The 18,931-nt window shown below is 34.9% G+C and overlaps 1 protein-coding gene across 7 annotated transcripts in view; it reads left to right on the top strand.

Moving 5' to 3' along the window:
* The window catches only part of LOC105209950 (protein obstructor-E), a 159,694-nt gene that overhangs the window by 69,383 nt on the left and 71,380 nt on the right, over window positions 1-18,931 (top strand). The gene's annotated exons all lie outside the window — the stretch shown is intronic.

Here is an 18,931-nt window from a genome sequence, read left to right as displayed (position 1 = left end):
TTGTGTTGTTGTTAGTCAGTCTTTTATTGCCCGCCCATTGGCTGTACTTAGCCGAAGTTGGCGCATTTAAATGCAGTAAATTATTTGCATAGTATTTATTCACCGTTTTTTTTTACCTTTTTGTGTGTTTTTTAAGCAATTGTTATTGTGTGTATGAATGCGGAAACTTTATTTGAAGAATGCCTGACTCATAGCGGAAGTTGCGCCGTCAATTTGTTTTACATGTGATTATTGTTATGGCGTGAAGGGCGGTACAGTGTTTTGGTATACGAAAAGTATTTAGTTTAAATGATCATCAATTAACTAGAAACTAACCCTAAAAGTATTCAAGAAGTTAGACAAAATGCAAAATTCGAATATAATCCTAAAAATATGCAAAATGTTATATAAAATCTCAAATGAGCCTAAAAGTATGCAGCAAATTAATTTTACATAAATCGTTGCCTACCTTTAGGATTACTTTGGGACAAAAATATGTTTTTAGCTAAGTGAGACACCTTTCACTAACTCTTTGGGTATTTAGGTTATCATTAAAATTTATCATTTTTAAGCTAATCCTTACTAATTTCATTTAAACAAATTAAAATTAAAATAAATCATTCTAATAAAGTAGTTTTTGATCAAGAGGTCAAGGGATTCTTAAAAACATTGGAATCAAATATTAATCAAGAGAGAGCTTATGAAAAAGTGTAATTTCTCAGAGCTTTCGTTCGAAAGCTTCTGTTGTATTAATGAGTTAATAAAACAGCCCGAAAAGTACATAACTGTTACAGCTGTCAATGAATGAATAATATGAAGGTTTGATTGAGAAATAGTAAGAATAAAGGAGTAGAAAGAGAGGAATAGGGTATTAATTTAACAATAATTAGAATTGAAATATTAATTTCAGTGAGAGAAATAAAATCACATGACCTCAAACAGCAGAAATATCGTTATTTACTAGAGAGAGTAATAGAAGGAGAAATAACGAGAGGGATAGAAAGAGAAAAAGGAAAATGCAATTATAAGGGGTGGTGAGATTAGGTCCTATAATTTTTCTTATTTAAAATTGTGAGAGTAAAATGTTTGGCGATTATTCGTAAGCAGACTTATAGGCTTTCTTTAAGATTTCACAGGATAGTAAAGCTTTCGCTTTTTTGAAAAAAAAATTTATGCGAAATTATGTTCTAACGCTTGACCCTCGTTATTTATTCCAACGCGTTATGATGTGATGTCATGCTCCTTCCTAGATCATATAGACACTACTTGGGTTTGCCAATGTTGATCCGGAAGTTTCCGGATGACAGTTGTACATCACTCTTGGCAAACCCGTTTACAATCTTGTTGCCCTCAATGCCTTTGTGTCCTGGCACCCAGTAGAATTATAGCCATTTGTTCCTGATAACTCCGTCTACAGCCGCCCTGGTAATCAAAAAACTTTTGGTCGAGATGCGAAAAGAGGTTATTGCCTTGATCGCTGCTTGACTGTCTACGTAGATATTAAGTTTAGAGTAGCCGGCTGTTGTGTTGGAGGCTAGCTCTGTGACTTTTCCAACAGCAAACACCTCCGCGTGAAATATACTGTAGTGATTCGGTAGTTTAAATGGCTGCCTTATACCTAACTCCGAATAGTATACATCCGTTTACTCTGTCTACCATTTTCGAGCCATCCGTATAGTTACTCAAAGCAAACCAAAAAAATGTATTAAATATTTTACTAATAACACACCACTGTACAGCAGGTAAACGCTACAACAATAGAATTCTTTACACATGTTATGCGCCTAAATGTATGCTATACAATGTGAATATATACTCTTAAACATAATATGTTGGCATACCTTTCCGTGTATGTGGGTGTATATTATTTCTCATTACTGTTGTTGTAGTTGGCTGTGAAGCAACAATTATAGCGTAATCAAAACATTTAAAGCCAAGTTCCAAGCGCGCGAAGTAAGCTCTACTAGTGCACGTGAGCCAACAATTGAAGGACGGCTGTTGAATTGGCTGGCTGGCTGGCTGGCTGGTGCTGAAGTGTTACCGAAACTGGGTAATTGCGGGTTCGCATGCAATTTGGTGGCCACTTAGCCAGGCAACAGCCAACAGCGAGTGCAATAAGGAGAGAGGTGTGAGTTTGAGTGGGTGTGTTTGAGTATCTCTGTGTAAATTGCAATATAAAATATCTAACGGCACAACACTGGCATATGTCATATGGCGGTTTGTTAGCTGCTTGTTGTTAGTGAGATAACGAGCAAACGATTTCCTCTCTTTCTCTCCCTCCACCTCAAAATGACTATTTCGGCTTTGCATTGCTCGCATTTGAAAAATGGCTTGGACTACATTCTAATGCAATCTACATGGCAAGCAGTCGCATAGCAATTTGTTATATTTATATTCGTATGCCAAGAGAACGTAATTTGCATACATTCACACACACATACAGGCATTCATATACACATACATTTATTCATATATTCACAGTTGATTGCCGCGCAAATTAGCCTCTTATAACTTCAGGCGCACAAAAACATATATACTGAGGTGCTTTGCATTTTGTTGTTGCTGTTGTTGTCTATGCAACAACGTTTATTGTTATGCTTATGCGCCGCATTTCAAGTGGCTGTTTAAGTTCTAAAAGCGCTTGCATGCCTGGCCCGGCGCTGTCAAGTGTTGTGTGCTCGCCTCAGCCACATGCCACAAGGCAAGTCATGTCAGCGAAGCGCGGCAAGTCCTTGTTGTCCTTACATTGTGCATTGTTGATCGACATTAGCCAACACATTTGTTTCCTACACATGTGTATATGTGATATTTGTCTATGTGTTGCATGCATTTTTCGTTCGTCTTTTCATTTGGCGCTTTTGTTGCGCTTTGTTGCTGCAATTTATTTGTTGATTGCATTGCAAATTGCTGTTGAATTGTGTTGAAATACCTCTTTCCGTTGCGATAAAATTTTTGTGAAATTATATTATTTTATCGCTGTCGGTGGTAATATTTCTTTTCGCAGATGCTTTATGGCTGGCTATATGGGAGGGTGTGTGAGAAAATAAGCTTTATTAGTGGGTTCAAATAGATAATTTATTTGGTGCAACGAAATATTTCCTTACTTTCCAAATAGATTTTTATGTTTGGAGCAATCTAGGTTATGTAAATTATACTATTATTACTACACCAACCTAAATGTAGGCAACATTTTTTGGAATTCTTGGTCAAAGGCATTCTCCTACACACTCTGGTTGGGTGTGCCAAAAGCTTCAGGCCAATTTCTAATTTGATCTCTCTTGAACTCTATTGACCATGCAAGATCTTCTAGTTTAATCGAGTTCAACTTTACACCACCAAGGTCATTCGCTATGGACAGGAACAGGTGGTAATCACTTGGCGCTATGTCCGGGGTATATGCGATAAAACCTCCCATCCGAGCTTCCGTAGCTTCTGACGAGTCATCAACGAAGTTTGTGGTCTGGCGTTGTCCTGGTGGAACACTACACCCTTCCTGTTGGCCAACTCTGGACGCTTGTGGTTGATCACCTGTTTCAAGCGGACCAGTTGTTTGCAGTAAATGGTAGAATTAAGCGTCTGGCCAATCCCACCAAACACACAGCAAAACATCCTGGCCTTCAATACCGGCTTGACCACTGTTTGAGACGATTCACCGGCCTTCCACCACGACCGTTTTCGCTTAATATTGTCGTATGTGATCCATTTTTCGTCGACCGTCACCATCCGCTTCAAAAATGGGTCGAGTTCGTTCCGTTTCAGCAGCATATCGCAGGCCTTGCTTCGGTTCAGAAGGTTTTTTTGCGTCAAATCATGCGGCACCCAAACATTAAGCTTTTTTGTGTATCCAGCCTTCTGCAGATGGTTTAAAATGGTTTGGTGACTAACTCCCATCTCCTGGGCGATGTCATGAGATGCCATATGACGGTCTAACTCGATGTTTTCCATGATTATTTACTTATATATTGATAAGAACTATTTTATCTTGGTTATTCTCTTTATTATCTGATATTATTTGGTATATTTTTTCACATTATCCTAAATGTAGGCAACGTTTTTTGGTTTCAAGATCAGTGAAATGTTTACATGCAACACTTTGGCTGGTAGTCAAGATTCCACAATCTCTAACTTTGACTGGCCTGCTCCCAAACTTGACCTCTCTTGACTTCGGTCTTTATTCCTACTGACCTCGCAGGACTTCTGGCTTGATCCCTAGGAAGATCCCTAGCTATGGTAGAGTCAATACTGTCTCAAGCACAACTTACTTCAAATTAATAGCAAATTCTGAATTTCAATGTGGCTTTTTCTCTCCGTTAACCCCCACAAATACTCTCATTCAATTTTCTTTGCAACATGGTCCGTTATTTGCCGCATTTTTACCAATCAAATACATAGAAATTCATGTCTGAAATTTCATTTTCAAAAAATCAGTTAATTCTCAGTATTATTTATGATTTTCTCTTGCCTCCTTTGTTCGGTCTCACACAAAGCCGCAAATTTTGAAATACTGTGAATTTGGACATTTCATACAAAAAGGATTGAAATAAAGAGCGGAAAGATAATGTATTCCCATGCAAAATGCGCAAAATCCCACACATAACTGTATATAACTGCACGTGTGTGTGCAAGCAAAGGCATGTTTGGACTAAGCATGATAATGAAAATTCTGCTCGCAGTGATTGATGTATTGCCGGGCGTGACAAGTGTACAACAAAAGTGCGTTGTAACTGAAAGCATAGGGGCCCGTCGTACTACGAGTACAAAGGCAATAATTTAGGCAAAATTCAAAATCACTTGTAAGAACGCTTCGTATGCATTTACACGCATGCAAATATGGACTTGTGGATGATGTTGCATAACATATTTGTATGTTATTCGTGTTTGTGTGTGTGTTGGTTTCAATTCAACTAAAGAGTTTTTATGTAATGTGCTTACACTTGAACCTCGCCAGTCATTCGATGCAAATGAGCGGCAAATTGAATGAATTATGAGGGCCATGAGCATGGGTTAAGCTTTTTTCAGTTACACATTTCTATGCATATCATGGAATAGATTTGATCACAACCAGCTTGAATTTCTGGACAATAGGCATTTTATATTTCAATAAAGGTTCTTACTAATACCATAGAACTGCTATATTTTATGATTTTTAACAAAGGAAGAGAATCGGGTTAAATTTTTGGAATGATCTGTGACAGTCAAAGTTCTTAAGACATCGCTTTTCGTTATAAATCCCTTACTTCCACAAAAATAATTTGTCTTTCCGTGAAAGAAATGTTCATAGAACTGTAAATATTGAGATTTTGGTAAAAAATATTATTCTTTCGCTCGTATAATCTAGTAACTCAGCCCGTTCTAGTATAACATTGTTCCTGGTCACATCTTGGGATACGTTATATAAAGATTTCAATCATTCCTTGGTATCTGAAGTATTATTCTCTGAAATTATTTGCCAATTAGACCGAGTAGAACTTACCGAGACACTGGTGGGGTAATATCATTTTTATTAAGATAGACAACAAATTTCAGTTACTTTAATGTTTGACAAGTATCTCCTATATCAAGTTCCGTTCATGCAATCTCAAGATCCTTTCCACACTATTCGATTTATGATAGAACTCTGGAACGTGACCTTAGTTTCTCATCGGACAAGCACTAACATCTCTGCAGCATTCCCAAAAGCGTTTGGAGAAAGTTTCATGCTGATACAACAACAACGCACATCAGAGAGTTCGTCGAACGAAACGTAGAGTGTTATAAAGGATTCTCTCATTTTTAGCTTTTTCGTTCCATTTACTAAAATATTTTCTACGCTGTTTATATGCTTTTTGAAGACATTTAGCTGCAAGAGTAGATAGAAAAATATCAATATTTTTGTAGTGAAAGTAGATGATTGAATATTATTCTTCGTTCAATTGATGGGATAAATGCTTGCTTCAATAAAAATTTTTAAGATTTGCTTTCCATAATTTTGTTATATCAAAATAGACCTATGTATATCCACCTCAACTATAAATAATGTACCTACATTGAGCTGAGCTCTATTCTCAGCTTCGACCTTCCTTATTACCTTACTCTAAAATAAATGTGTGACAACTTCCATGACTTGAGCACAAAACGCTTCTCTAAGGCTATGACATGTCAGCAAGTATGACAAATTGTCTTATTGCTGTTGCTACTTTGATAAGCCCTCACAGCTAGTGAGGCAGCTAGTCAACGGTGCATTGCACTTCCAATAGGGTTGTCGGCTTTGTAACTGCATATATTTATTAGTCTATCACTATACCTCACACACACACACACACTTACCTAGTGTAGCCAATTCCTTTTGCTTAAACTGACAAGTAATTTAAGTTAAATGGCAACGTCATGCTCAGCATTGATAGCTTTTATCAAGTAGCTTTACCAAAGGTAGGTAACTTACCAACATGTCATCATCATCATCATCGACAGCAGCAAAACCTACGCCGGTGTGTTGGCAAGTAGAGTGAATGCTGCAAGTATGAGTGTGTGAGAAAGTTAGTGAGAGAGAGAGAGTACACAAGTGTGTGTGTGTGTGTCTGCCTGTTTTGTAGTGCAAGCCACCTCAATGACACTTCTTTCACTGTCGTTCAATAGATTAAAGTGAAAATGAATGAATTGATGTCGCTCGACGATCGAGTCGTGTATATGGTGGCATACTATTACACTTACTTTGGCTTTAAGGCAAAAGCTTTGGTTTTAATGGTAATACAGAGAGAAGCCGGTATACTAAACACACTACGGTTATACCAGACTTGGTATATCTTGAGCAGAGGTTACTCCTCAGGGTAGCGTTGATTTCCATAAAAGCTCTGGGGAGCGATTTTAAAATCCAATAAATTTGTTGCTTAGCCCCAACACAGGCACACACAGGCAAGGTGGACTCTTTCATTCAGTCAAAGAGCGATAAAATTGAGAAAGGTAATGCGGGTAAAGTGTGGCACTTTATGGTGACATTGTTGTTGCATGGGAGACCATAGAAACGCAAGTTAACATACAGCAAGCTCAAATGAAGCTATAAGTACGGTTGTACATGCATACATGTGTGCGTTAATGTGGCACGCTTTATCTGGAGCGTTCACCTTTACTCTCATTCACCTTTTCTGCCTTTGTACGCCATCAGGCGACGCATATGTTTACCGCTGGCTTAGTTGCGTAACAATCACAAATGTCAGTGATTAAAATGGAATGTAAAACATACATACAAATAATGTTAACGGTATGCCTGTGAGTGTGTGTGTTTGAAGGGTCCTGACTGCATTTGTTTTATGGTGTTCACGTTCATTTTCGTATAAATTTCCATTTGAGTGTGGTGATTCGTTTGATAAATGTACTCACAGCGTTGATGGTGGTTGTGGCATACATATATATATATACATACATATATAGCAGCATACATACAAGCACTCATACAGACACAAGCAGTCCCAAAGGCATGCCCGCGTCGCTCTCATGCTCCACTTGGCAATCTATATAGATACTCGAACAACCACAAATGCTTACAAATACACATAAAGGCTTCCCTCACACACACCTGCATACATATATAATCATATATGTGAGTATGCATGTATATGAAGTCACATTCACCAGCTTTGCCGTCGTCTTGGGTATTTGCTTTGCGTTTAGTGGCTTGGTATTCCCACATTCATACCTTTTCAAATGCTTGTAATACGCCACAAGTGTATGTGCGAGTGTACCTGTGTGTGTGAATTGGAGCTTTTAAAAATTCGTGTAGCGCACATTTTCAATTCATTTTGTCGGATTTTATGATTTCATTTGCAGGTGTTTTAACTTAATTGCAAATTATCGTAATCGTTACATGTAGCTTGAACGCATTTGTCCCTTTTTCAGTACAAGCAAACACACACCCATACAAACACCTTCACACCCACACAAATACAATATAAATGTTCACCTGTAATAAAACAAACTCAATGTGAGTTTTGCTAGATTTTTTCTCTCTAGTGTATTTTAAATTACGGTATTATTTGTTAAATATTTGAAATATTCATATAAATGCTTATAACTGTTTACCTATGTACATGTGTATGTGCGTGTGTTGGCAATTAATCAATTCAATGGCTTCTGATCACTCTTGGGTATTGTAGATAATTACGTTTTATTGTAGCTTAGCAGCGTATGCAATGAAGCAGCATTTTTCGCATTTCTTTGCCATTTGCCATTAAATTAATTGAAAAGTGGATTTAAGCTTTATTGATAAATAACTGCTGCTTACATGAGTGTGTTGTTATTACTTATGGCTTCTTCGGAATTAAATATTATGTCGAATGCAATTAATTAAAATCATGTTATTTGTGGATTTCATGGAAATTTCATTTGCTAAGGCGGTGAGTGTTGTATTTACTAATACCACATGTTGTGCTAGAGAGCTTTGGCCTATACTTATGGTCTATGCTACATAAAAATTAAATGAACAGAGTTTAAGTTTACAGATTTAAGGTCTACCTTAAATAATTGGTCTACCGTTAAATTAAAAATTAAAAAAAATTTAAATTCAAAAATTTGAAATTTTATTTTCTTGTTAAAATAGTTCAACAATTTTAAAATATTATCAAAAAATATCAAATCACTCCGAGTAATATTCTAAGAAGTTCCTTCCATCAGACCATGTCAGCTTGAATGTAAAACTTTAAACTTGTTTATCTCAAAACTCAATTTTTCAAGTCGGTGGACACGATATCTCTAAAACTTATTTAGTTCAAATTTTGCACACATTTTTGGAATAACATTATCTAGTTAATGAACGAAGAATTTTTTATATTGTTATTATAACAATTTTTTTCGAGCCAATATATGCCGAAATTTGGCTATATAATTGTATATATAATACATAAAAAAAAATTAAAAATACCCTTGTTTTTAGCCTCGGAAACCCACCTAACCCTTTAAATTAATCTAGATCTTAAACTACAATCTCGACAAATGAAGTAAAAATAAGATTTAATGGATAATGGTATTTGAATAATATTCAAAATGGTTCCATAGTTTCAGAAAATCTATAAAAAGATCCAAAATATCTGTACATCGGTGTATGTATATTTTCGAAATATTTTTTGTACTTAAATTGAGACGTTTACAACTCAAATGTCTTCAAAAATCATCAATAGTTTCCTCATTATTCGGAACGTTTTGATTTCACAATAGTTTTTGAGCTAATAAGAAATTATTGGTCTCTAAGTCAGAGCTCAATTTTAACTGAACCTACCAATTCGAAGCTTTTAATGCTCAGAAATATTTTTGTTTGCACTGAAGAGTGGGAGCTTGCATTGTCAATACCGGAACTATAATTCGTATTCTGTGTCGTCTTTCCTGATATTATTCCTAGATAAATTGTCGAAGATATATTCACATATCTTTCGGTTTCCACAGTTCTACGCTTCTCTTAATTTAACGATGTAAAATATCTGATTATAAAGAATAGGCTATAATTTTACTTTTTTTGGACAACCTTTGCAGGATTTTTTTCATGGATTTCAATAATCCAGAATTCGTTGCTTGTTATGGTCTCATTGACATCTTTAAAACAGTGTGCTTGAATTTACATTTTATTGAATCAATCAACAAGAGATTATGCAACCTCACCAATAGTCGAACGGAGTTTTTTTTCATTCAAATATAGTAATTTTCAAGATTGATAACAGGGGAGAGCTTCAAACACAAATTGTGGATAGATTAGCGAATGTCGTACCAAATTCTGTACATTTTTGTGGTTCTAGATCCGATTACATTAATGAAATGACCAACATAATTGTTAGGATGTTAATATATATATATTTGGCGTAGGAACCGCTTTAAGCGATTATAGCCGAGACATTAATTGAAATACTGTTAAGAATGTGGTTATTATGATTTATGACCTAGCGATAGTCCAAAATACCGGACTTGATAACATAATCTTGTAATATTCTATATACCATTTCGATTTATTCGACCTTATACATTTTTGTCAAAATAATATATGTTTTTGCTAGTATATTGATTTGTTGCAGTGGTCTCAACACTTTTCAATATATCTAGAAATGATTTAAGCTTCAAATATTTCTTTCTACTCATCAAGGTACCCACTGATTCTCGTAATTTGTATTGTATTATTTTACTATGTAATAAATCTCTAAAAACATATAAAGGATCAAAGGATCCAATTTGCAAGTTCCATCGTACCGAATCGACATCCATCGTACCGATCGGTAGCTGAGATGCTCAGTGTTGCATTTTTACGCTGTAGGTGTCGCTATGGTCAAAATATTTGAAAATCTCTTTTTGTGCGAATTTTAGTTGATTTAGAATTAATACCCATAAATTATTAGAGAGAAAACTCGTATTAGCATTTGACAGAATGTTATTTGTCGGTATCACAAACATACTACATCTCTATTTTAAGAAAATTCAATATTTCAAAAAGTTAATAATAAAGCACCTACTGCCTCAAGCATTATTTATAAATTGCAGACTATATGCAAATGTATATGTAGTATTTGATAGGCAAGCTCCATGGAGCTCATTTATAATCCTATTATATTGTTTACAAACAAGTAATTAAATAAGGAGGAATTAGAAAAATGTATACCAGTATGTAAATAAAATATTATTGTGTAGTACGAGAGAAAACCAAAATATGCAATATTTTTCACAATATTTCTAAAGAATCTGTTTCTTGCCTATACTTATATGTATGTGTATAAGTCATGGGAAACAAAACAAACCCAAAAGATTAAATTTACATACAATAATTCAATGTAAATAACAAAAATAACTACATAGTACACTCACAAGAAGCAGTCAATATCTATATATCGCGGCATATGTATGTAGTCTACATTGCCTGCAGAAGCCACCCAGCAACGGTGAAGACTAATAAATTTGTTAGTAAAATATTTTAATTACGCTTGCACTTGACCATAGACGGTCATCAATCAATTGCTGCAAAGAGCAGCAACAAGCAACGAGGAGGAGGAGAAGAATTTACACGATGAATGATTGAACAAAGAAGACCACCGAACAGGTAGTGGTGCAGTGGACTATACTTCAAGTGTATTGGAATTATGAGTTCATTGTGAGCCAACGTTGGAAGACAAAGCGCTGGTGCGCACCTCTGGTATGTGAAGCTTAAGTTGTTGGTAGCTACCGTTTACTTACTCTTTGCATTGTTGCTGTAAGGTCTTATAAGGTTGTTTTTGGAATGTTTGTGCTATGAAGAATGTATGTAGATATTTATATGAGTATATTTGAAAGTAACTCTCCTTCGATGTAACTGGGCCTGGGACTTGTTCGGTGACACTCTTGTGTATATTAGCTGGCATTCTTTTAAAAAATGTTGCAATTGCTACTAAACATATGAATAAAATGCTATTGTTTTCTGTTAATTCTTTTTCAAATATGTAGATAGGTTTATTATATTTGTTTTGCTGACTTGTGTGTGCTATTGCTGAACTGCTGGTACTGTTATAATTTGTTAAAATAAACATATATATTCTTTTAAAAAATAAATAAAATAAAATACCGGAGAAATCATGTGTCGGAAGGAATTTCAAGAGCATGAAAATAATCTGACTATGTAGTAAATTGCTGCAAACAGGGGACTTTTACATATTTCGGATATTTCTTACACATGCCTACAGTATGTTTCTGATATTGCTTGCTGTGATGGAATATAAAAATAAATACATTTATCTCTACGGAAATTTAGTAATAAAGAATTGCTCTATTCGGTTTAGTATGTGGCAGCGATGTGCAAAATAAATGCAAGGAATAATTCAAAATTTTTGAAGTTTAGTTTCCCTGAGAAGATAAATTATGAAGTTAGGTTATGTTCTATAACATTGGCGTGTAAAGGTTTCTTTTTAAGATCAAAAGATATTATAATATCCACTGAAATCAAGCAAAAAGCTGAAGCAAAGATGGGGAAAAAAGTAACCGAAAGAATGTTCTGAGCTTTTTGCAATTAATATACACATAATGGGAAGGTAATATATAAGAATTTTAGATATACCTTAATTAATCATTAAAATGAATTTCACGCGGATTTATATAGCCTTAGCATTGGTTGGGTTCAAAAATGTTAGAAATCTAGCTCCAATATCCTTACTGTTTTCTACTAACAACTAAAGAAACAAATAAAGCAAGTATCGGCTGAGTTTCGGGTATCATCACTGGTAAATTGTTTTTCTACAAATTAGCCTTCTAGGTTCTCAACCGAAAGTTCAGATATTATTAAAGGCGATGACAGATCTGAAGTGGCTATATAAGTTACTCATCCTCAAACTACTACATGTAATTTAAGTGATTAAGACTGAAAACTGTGGCTTAATAGATATTTTTACTCATTTGTTGGATGTCTAAGTGGTCGGAAGAAGTAGTGGCTTGATTCCAAAAGTTCTTGGTAATTTCTTGAAAATTTTAATTATTTGGGGTCCAACAGAAATTGGTAGACAAATGCTGAAGACAACCGAATGGCCATTGGTTTCGGTCGGAGGACTTTATCATCGCTTCTGAGAGATTTTAGTCCTGTTGTGTTCATAAGACTCAGTAGCACCATAAAAGATTAATAAGGTTCTCGCTTTTAGATCAAAAGTAAATCAGTCTGAAACTAACCTCACTTTCGGGTATTTATTTATCAAAGGTGGAAATTAAGGGGCATTACCAGACTATTCCATGAAAAATTAGTTGAATTTTCGTAAATTTTATTTTTTAAAGAAAGTACTCGATCGAATGTTTCGAAGTTTTTTGGACATAATTAAGTATATATTCTGCTATAATTTAAGAATTTTTTTTTTTTACAAAAATATTGAAAAATAACTGATATATGTGCTGTCGTGAGAGGTGCAAAAAAAAGTTCCCAACTGCTGACATGATTCCGATCGAGTGAGTAGCTGAACCAATAAAATTCAAAAATGTTATTAAAGTTGAAGGTATTTCCTATACAATGACCGACGATTTTTTAAATTATTATGGCGTAGTAGAAAAAAAATGGTATTTTTTTAATGCTAAATTGGCAATTTTCAACAAATCAAAAATATTGTAGGTCATTGTATAGTAAATGTATTCAAGAATACTCAGTTTAAAGTCGATCGGTTAATCTTAAGTTGAGTTATGATGTCACCAATTTTGAAAAATGTCGTTTCGAAAAAAATTCGTTTCATGTTTTGACTACAGCGGCTTATGCCTGCGAGCAGTCGCTCTTTAGAACGCTGCCATTCAAAAACTATTCAAGATACGACGTTTCTGCTTCCACAGGATATTTTTGAAAAGTATAAACTATCGAATAAGCAAAAAATAAAAAAAAAACGATTTTTTGAAAAGCCCCTTAAGGAATTATGAGAGGACTAGTATTTTGAAAGATTTTCCAGGTAAGATTAAAAAAATATATTTTTTATAAACTCCACAATTGTGTTCTAATTTTATTTTTATTATTCTTAAAATTTAGTTATTGGATCAAGTAAATTTGCTTTTAAGATATTCGTTGGTTCCAAACTCCCACCTAACCTAACTTGGCCTACCAAAGCAATTGCGTACAATTTTGATTTACAACATTTCGGCTTTGAGAAAATATAAGCTATTATAGTTGTTGTTGCATTTGTTAGAACACAATTTTCTTGCTGTTGTTGTGCTGAAATTTTTCAACTATAAACTTTGTTGTTTTTTTCGAATTTTTACTGTTCAATTTTGTTGTTGTCGAATTTATACGTTGCAATACTATTTGTTGTTGTTGTAGTTGTATAACATTTGTTTTGTTATTAAATTTGTATACGTATGATTTTGCTTTTGTTTTTGTTGCACTTGCTGAGTGTTAATTTTCATGTTTCCTCCTGGTGTTTTGCTTTACTCCAGGGAATACCACAAGAATCGTACAACAGAAAGCAGTAGCAGGATTACTTATACGTGTTTGTGTGTATGTTTGTACGTATATTTTCATGAGAATTAGAAAAGAGAAAAATGGAAGAAAAGCAAAATGCCTGATAACAAACTTAGAGAAATATAATAAAATATAAACGCATCAGAGAGAAGGAAAATTTTCATTTTTATCCTGCGGCTACTTGTGCCAACAGTTTGTAGACAGTTGTTATTTGAACGGCTGCTACGCCATCGGTGGTTCCGTTCGCCAGTTGCCCAGTTCACCAGTTGGCCAGTTGGTCGGTTGGCCAGCTTGCTGCATTGTAATCCCCAGAGATGGCCGACCGCGTTGCTGAGTTTGCTTCCTGCCGCTTGTTTGTTCGGTTGCTTTGCGGCTGCTAAGCGTGTGAATTTAGATTGTAAACTTTTGTCCGGGGTCCGTTGCGTACGCACCGCACTCAGCGGCTCGTTACCCACAACAGTGTGGGTGTGAGTGTTGGTGTGTTTGTGTGGGGGGCTGTGAGTTTTGGGATGGCAAATAAATTGCGTTAAGTGCAACACATTAGTTTGCATGGATTTTTGAAATGAAAATTATTTACTCGCCATTTTACCGCAAGCGTCAAGCGTCACCGCTTGCCCACTCTCCACACTCTTTTCACACTCCCAGTGACTCAGTGAAGTTCTCGCAGCCCATACAGACCACCTTTTTGTTTTTGTTGCAAGTAAAAAATATTTCTGTGGATAATGTACCGTTGTTCATAATTTTTTTGCCTCTCAATAATTCTCATCTGTATGTGAGAGTGTATGCTATCCCTGAATTCTTTGCGGTTATCTAGTGTGTTTGCCTGTATTGTTTTCCATTTGGGAAAATACCGTAAATTTCGTGCAAATTAGTGAAAGGTAGCCAAGCACAAAAACACTACAAGTGCACCCACACAGGAGAGTGGAAATTGTAAAATAAATCTTTGGACAAAAAATTTCATTATGTTCTATGCAAATTTGTACAAATTTAAGTTTAAATTGATATTAATGAGTTCTATTTTCTGTTAGTTAGGCCACTTTGGCTTTTTGTTCGCCCACTAAAACTGTACAAAAACTTTTGGGTCTGTTGGCTATTTGAATACCAGGGTTGTTCCATTTTTTGTAGAAACTGTTGTAGACAGTGTTTTTAGGTCATGCGAGTTAATTAATATTAATTTTATTATTTAGATTAAATGACAGAACAAAAATGGGTCGAGGGTTTTTTTGTTTTCAAATCCAAAAACAAAAACTTTGAAATTATGAAAAGCGTAATGCCGTTATTCCAGTTGTTATATTACCTTGTTTCGCCAGAATTTGTAATAAAAGACCATATACATGGCAATTCTACATAATCACCTATGGGATTATATACTACTATAAAAACCCGCTCTCCAAAGAATTTCGTGAGTTGCTATTTTTTCAATGAGTTGGATAATTAAGGTTGGTTAAATTCTGAAAGATGAACTTCGGGATGGAGTCCAATACAATAGATTCCTTTAAAGTTTTAAAAGTACTGCTAAAAAGGATCACTGTACGTCTTCTGCAGAGGTTCTTTCCCATCCATACCTTCCTCGGCGATATGAGTACAGAGAAAAGAAAGTGATTAAAGTGGAAATCATAAGCTATATGCTGTCGATAGTGTCTATGCAATTAGGGCTGTGTAGATTATACATTTTCGAAAGCCCGCTGAAGTAATTCGCGGATGGCTATCGCGTCCAAATACTACCACAGAAAGCATAAGTCTTCTTTTTACTGATGTTCGCCTATATTGGATGGGATTCGATGAGTTTCTCCTCAATTGATTCAGCTCTGGAGCTTAACTCTATCAAATGATGTTTAAAGCGATGCTTGCGATCAACCAAGCTTCAAGAGTACTCTATTAACTGTTTCATTTGAGATTTTGGGTTTTTACGGTATTGGTATAGTAGAACGACTACTTATTGCTTCGAAATGTTCAGACTTTACCTATAATAAACCCAAGCGCTGCACACAGAGAGAGATATACAAAAATGTTTATTCCATTGTACATATGCTCACTATTATACACCTTTTCTGTTAAGTATAATCTCTCCTGCTTAATCGTTGTTATTTTTCAGTCTACGGTTTGATATTAATCTTCCATATACCGTTACCTGTACACCTTTGCAATGATATTTATATGAAAACTTTAGGCCATTCAGTTGTCTGCTCACAAACGCACTTCTCAAAGCGAGCATGCAACCTTTTCATTATCGTAAATTTATTTTGGAATTGCAATTAAAATTGAGCTTTTCATTAGATTTTCCAAAAACGGATAGATACTCATTAAACTCTAAGGAAGACCGGCTCATTGAGTGTCCCTTTGCCGCACATTTATGTTACATTTGTATTAATATCAATGTATGTATGTGTGTCTGCGTGCAATTTCGGCAGACCGTAAACACCTCATTTAGATATAGATCGCTTAAATATTGCTTATTTTCGAACGGTATGCGAGTTTTCCCTTTTCAGTAAACTTTATGCGCATACTTCAGTTTATGGCGTTACCTTGGCTTAATGGCTTGGCTATTGAGACTACAAACGGTATATGTAGTTGTCATAGCAGAGCGATGTTTTAGTTTTTACGATTATGTAAGTGTAAGTGTGTGTGAAACGCTTAAAATTTACGACTTTGATAGGAAATATGTATGTGTATCCATGTCAAGATTTTGTTTAGAAAATAAAATAAATTCTCTACCATGAAAGGGGTATTAAAGGGGAAGGGTTTTAGAGCTTAACATGTACTTGAAATATTGCCTGAAGTATATAAATTACTATTATAGTAAACCAAGAGATCAAAGTAAAGGTCTGTGTAAAGACTTTCATGAGGTGTCAGTTGTAAGAATAATATTCCTTTGCCCCTGTCAGACACTTGTCACATTATTGAGGGAAATAATTGCGTTTTCTCAGACCTGTTAAGATATCACACTTCAATTAAAAGTTAGATTAGAAGTCAAGAAGAGCAAACATTTTAGTAACTATGTGTTTAAGCAAATCTAAAGACGTAAGTAAAAAAAAAGAAAACATTTAACTAATTTAACTTAGCCGGGTTGTTTGCTAGAAACATTAAGGTTATATAGTTAACCGTTCTGAACAATGTTTTCGGAGATTAAATTATTTCTATGAGCAATAGCTCACACCAAATTTCGTGAAGATATGTAGTAAAATGCGGAAGTTTTCCATGCAAGCCCTTGATTCCGATCATTCAGTTTGTATGGCAGCTATATGCTATAGTAAACCGATCTGAACAATTTTTTCGGCGATTAAATTATTTCTTTCATTTACGCACTTTAGTACTTATGTTATATACTAAACTAATATTTTTCCAAAGACGCACATCAAACAGCAGAACCAGTTCAAGATCGGTCTGAAATTTATTGAATGTATTAAGGGGTTACATGGGTTTCGTCGGTTCACAAAAGCATTTTTTTGTTTTTTGGCTTATTAATTTCTACAACATCTCAAGAATGTTATCCTAAATTTTCAAGTCGATCCGAATAATAGTTTCGGAGATACAGCCTTTGGAAGGTGTGCGCTCCAAGTCAGGTATTATTGTTACTCAAAACTTTAAACGCGTTTTTCTCGGAACCATTTGTTCATAGTCGGTTGTCAAATTTTCTCGAAAACTACAAAACCGATCTATATGAAATTTTGCGCAGGTGTTCGAGATACATACTACACGTGCTTGAACGTAGGATTTTTTTTTTCAATTACAACTATTTAAAAAAACAGAATATCAAGAAAATTTGACCGAAATTTTTATTGTTTTGGAAAGATGTCTGCCAAAATTCCAAATTTTACCAAACAAGTAAGGAAGGGCTAAGTTCCGGTGTAACCACTCGCAATTTATTTATTTAATGTTATTAAGATATCACACAGTTTGACCCATTTATTCGGCATAAAGTCCAATAGAATAACGAAAATCGTAATATATAGTATATAAGGGCTGAGATAAACTCCGAACCGATTTCACCCCCAAGCTACATTATATTCAAAACTATCCGCACACATAACCGGTAAGAGGTTTATGTGGGCTGGAGGAAATATTGACGCGATTTTGCATATTTCTGGCACAGAGGCACACTTAGAGATTTACCGATATTTTTAATAAAAAGTTAGCCAAAGCTTTGAGGTTCTCAGGTTCGATATATGGGGCCTTGAAATGTTATAGTCCGATTTTGACAATTTTTAGACGGGTTCCGATATCTTCACTGGCGCTTAATTTATAGATTTTAAAGTGAACGAATAAGATGTGCTTCAAAAATATGTAATAAGGAAAGTAGGCGTGGTTGTTAAACAATTTCGTCCATTTTCAAACTAAACTATTGAGATGGCAAGAAAATTTAATGAACCAAATTTCGTTGAAATTAGTCGAGTAGTTCCACAGATTGATTTTTGACCTATAAGTAGGCAGGGTCAAGCCTATAAATATTTTTTTATACCAATATAAGTCTAGCTTTTCTACACCATTTTTACCATACCATTTTGGGTGTCTGCTTTTCATTACTGAATTACAGCTCTTTTAGTAGTTTTTAACATAACCTTTGTATGGAAGGTTATGGTGCTTATAATCTTATACGGGATGTTGTAGAAAGCATAGATCAGTACAGCAAGTGGAGTGTGGAATATATTAATCCTTCAAAAATGTCTAACTCCTTGATGGATTTGAACCGAATTTGGTTTTTATGACGACCTTATTTTGAAACTTATTATAATCTTTTACAAAAGTGAGGTTATGATGAGTGTCAGACGACTTTGTTTGGCCATTGGGACTTAAATCACTTCTCCTTTATATATGCCTTTATTACGAATACATATATGACTTTGTTTCACTTTTGAGCCCTAGATACAGTGGAAAACTCTATGAATAACTTCACAAACTCACAACCAATGAACAAATAAAGAGAGTAATTGTTAGTGGTTTGAAGCTGCAACATCTTCTAATTAGCCGCAATCCCTTTTTAATTCAATTTCAATTCATTCCAAACCAACTTTGTGCCACCACACAGCAACTAATGCAATATATGTACACACATTCAAA

This window comes from Zeugodacus cucurbitae, chromosome 5 (genome assembly GCF_028554725.1).
Source record: "Zeugodacus cucurbitae isolate PBARC_wt_2022May chromosome 5, idZeuCucr1.2, whole genome shotgun sequence".
NCBI classification, from domain to species: Eukaryota; Metazoa; Arthropoda; class Insecta; order Diptera; family Tephritidae; genus Zeugodacus; species Zeugodacus cucurbitae.
The sequence above is the reverse complement of the archived record's forward strand: the minus strand, read 5'-3'. Positions and strand labels throughout refer to the sequence as shown.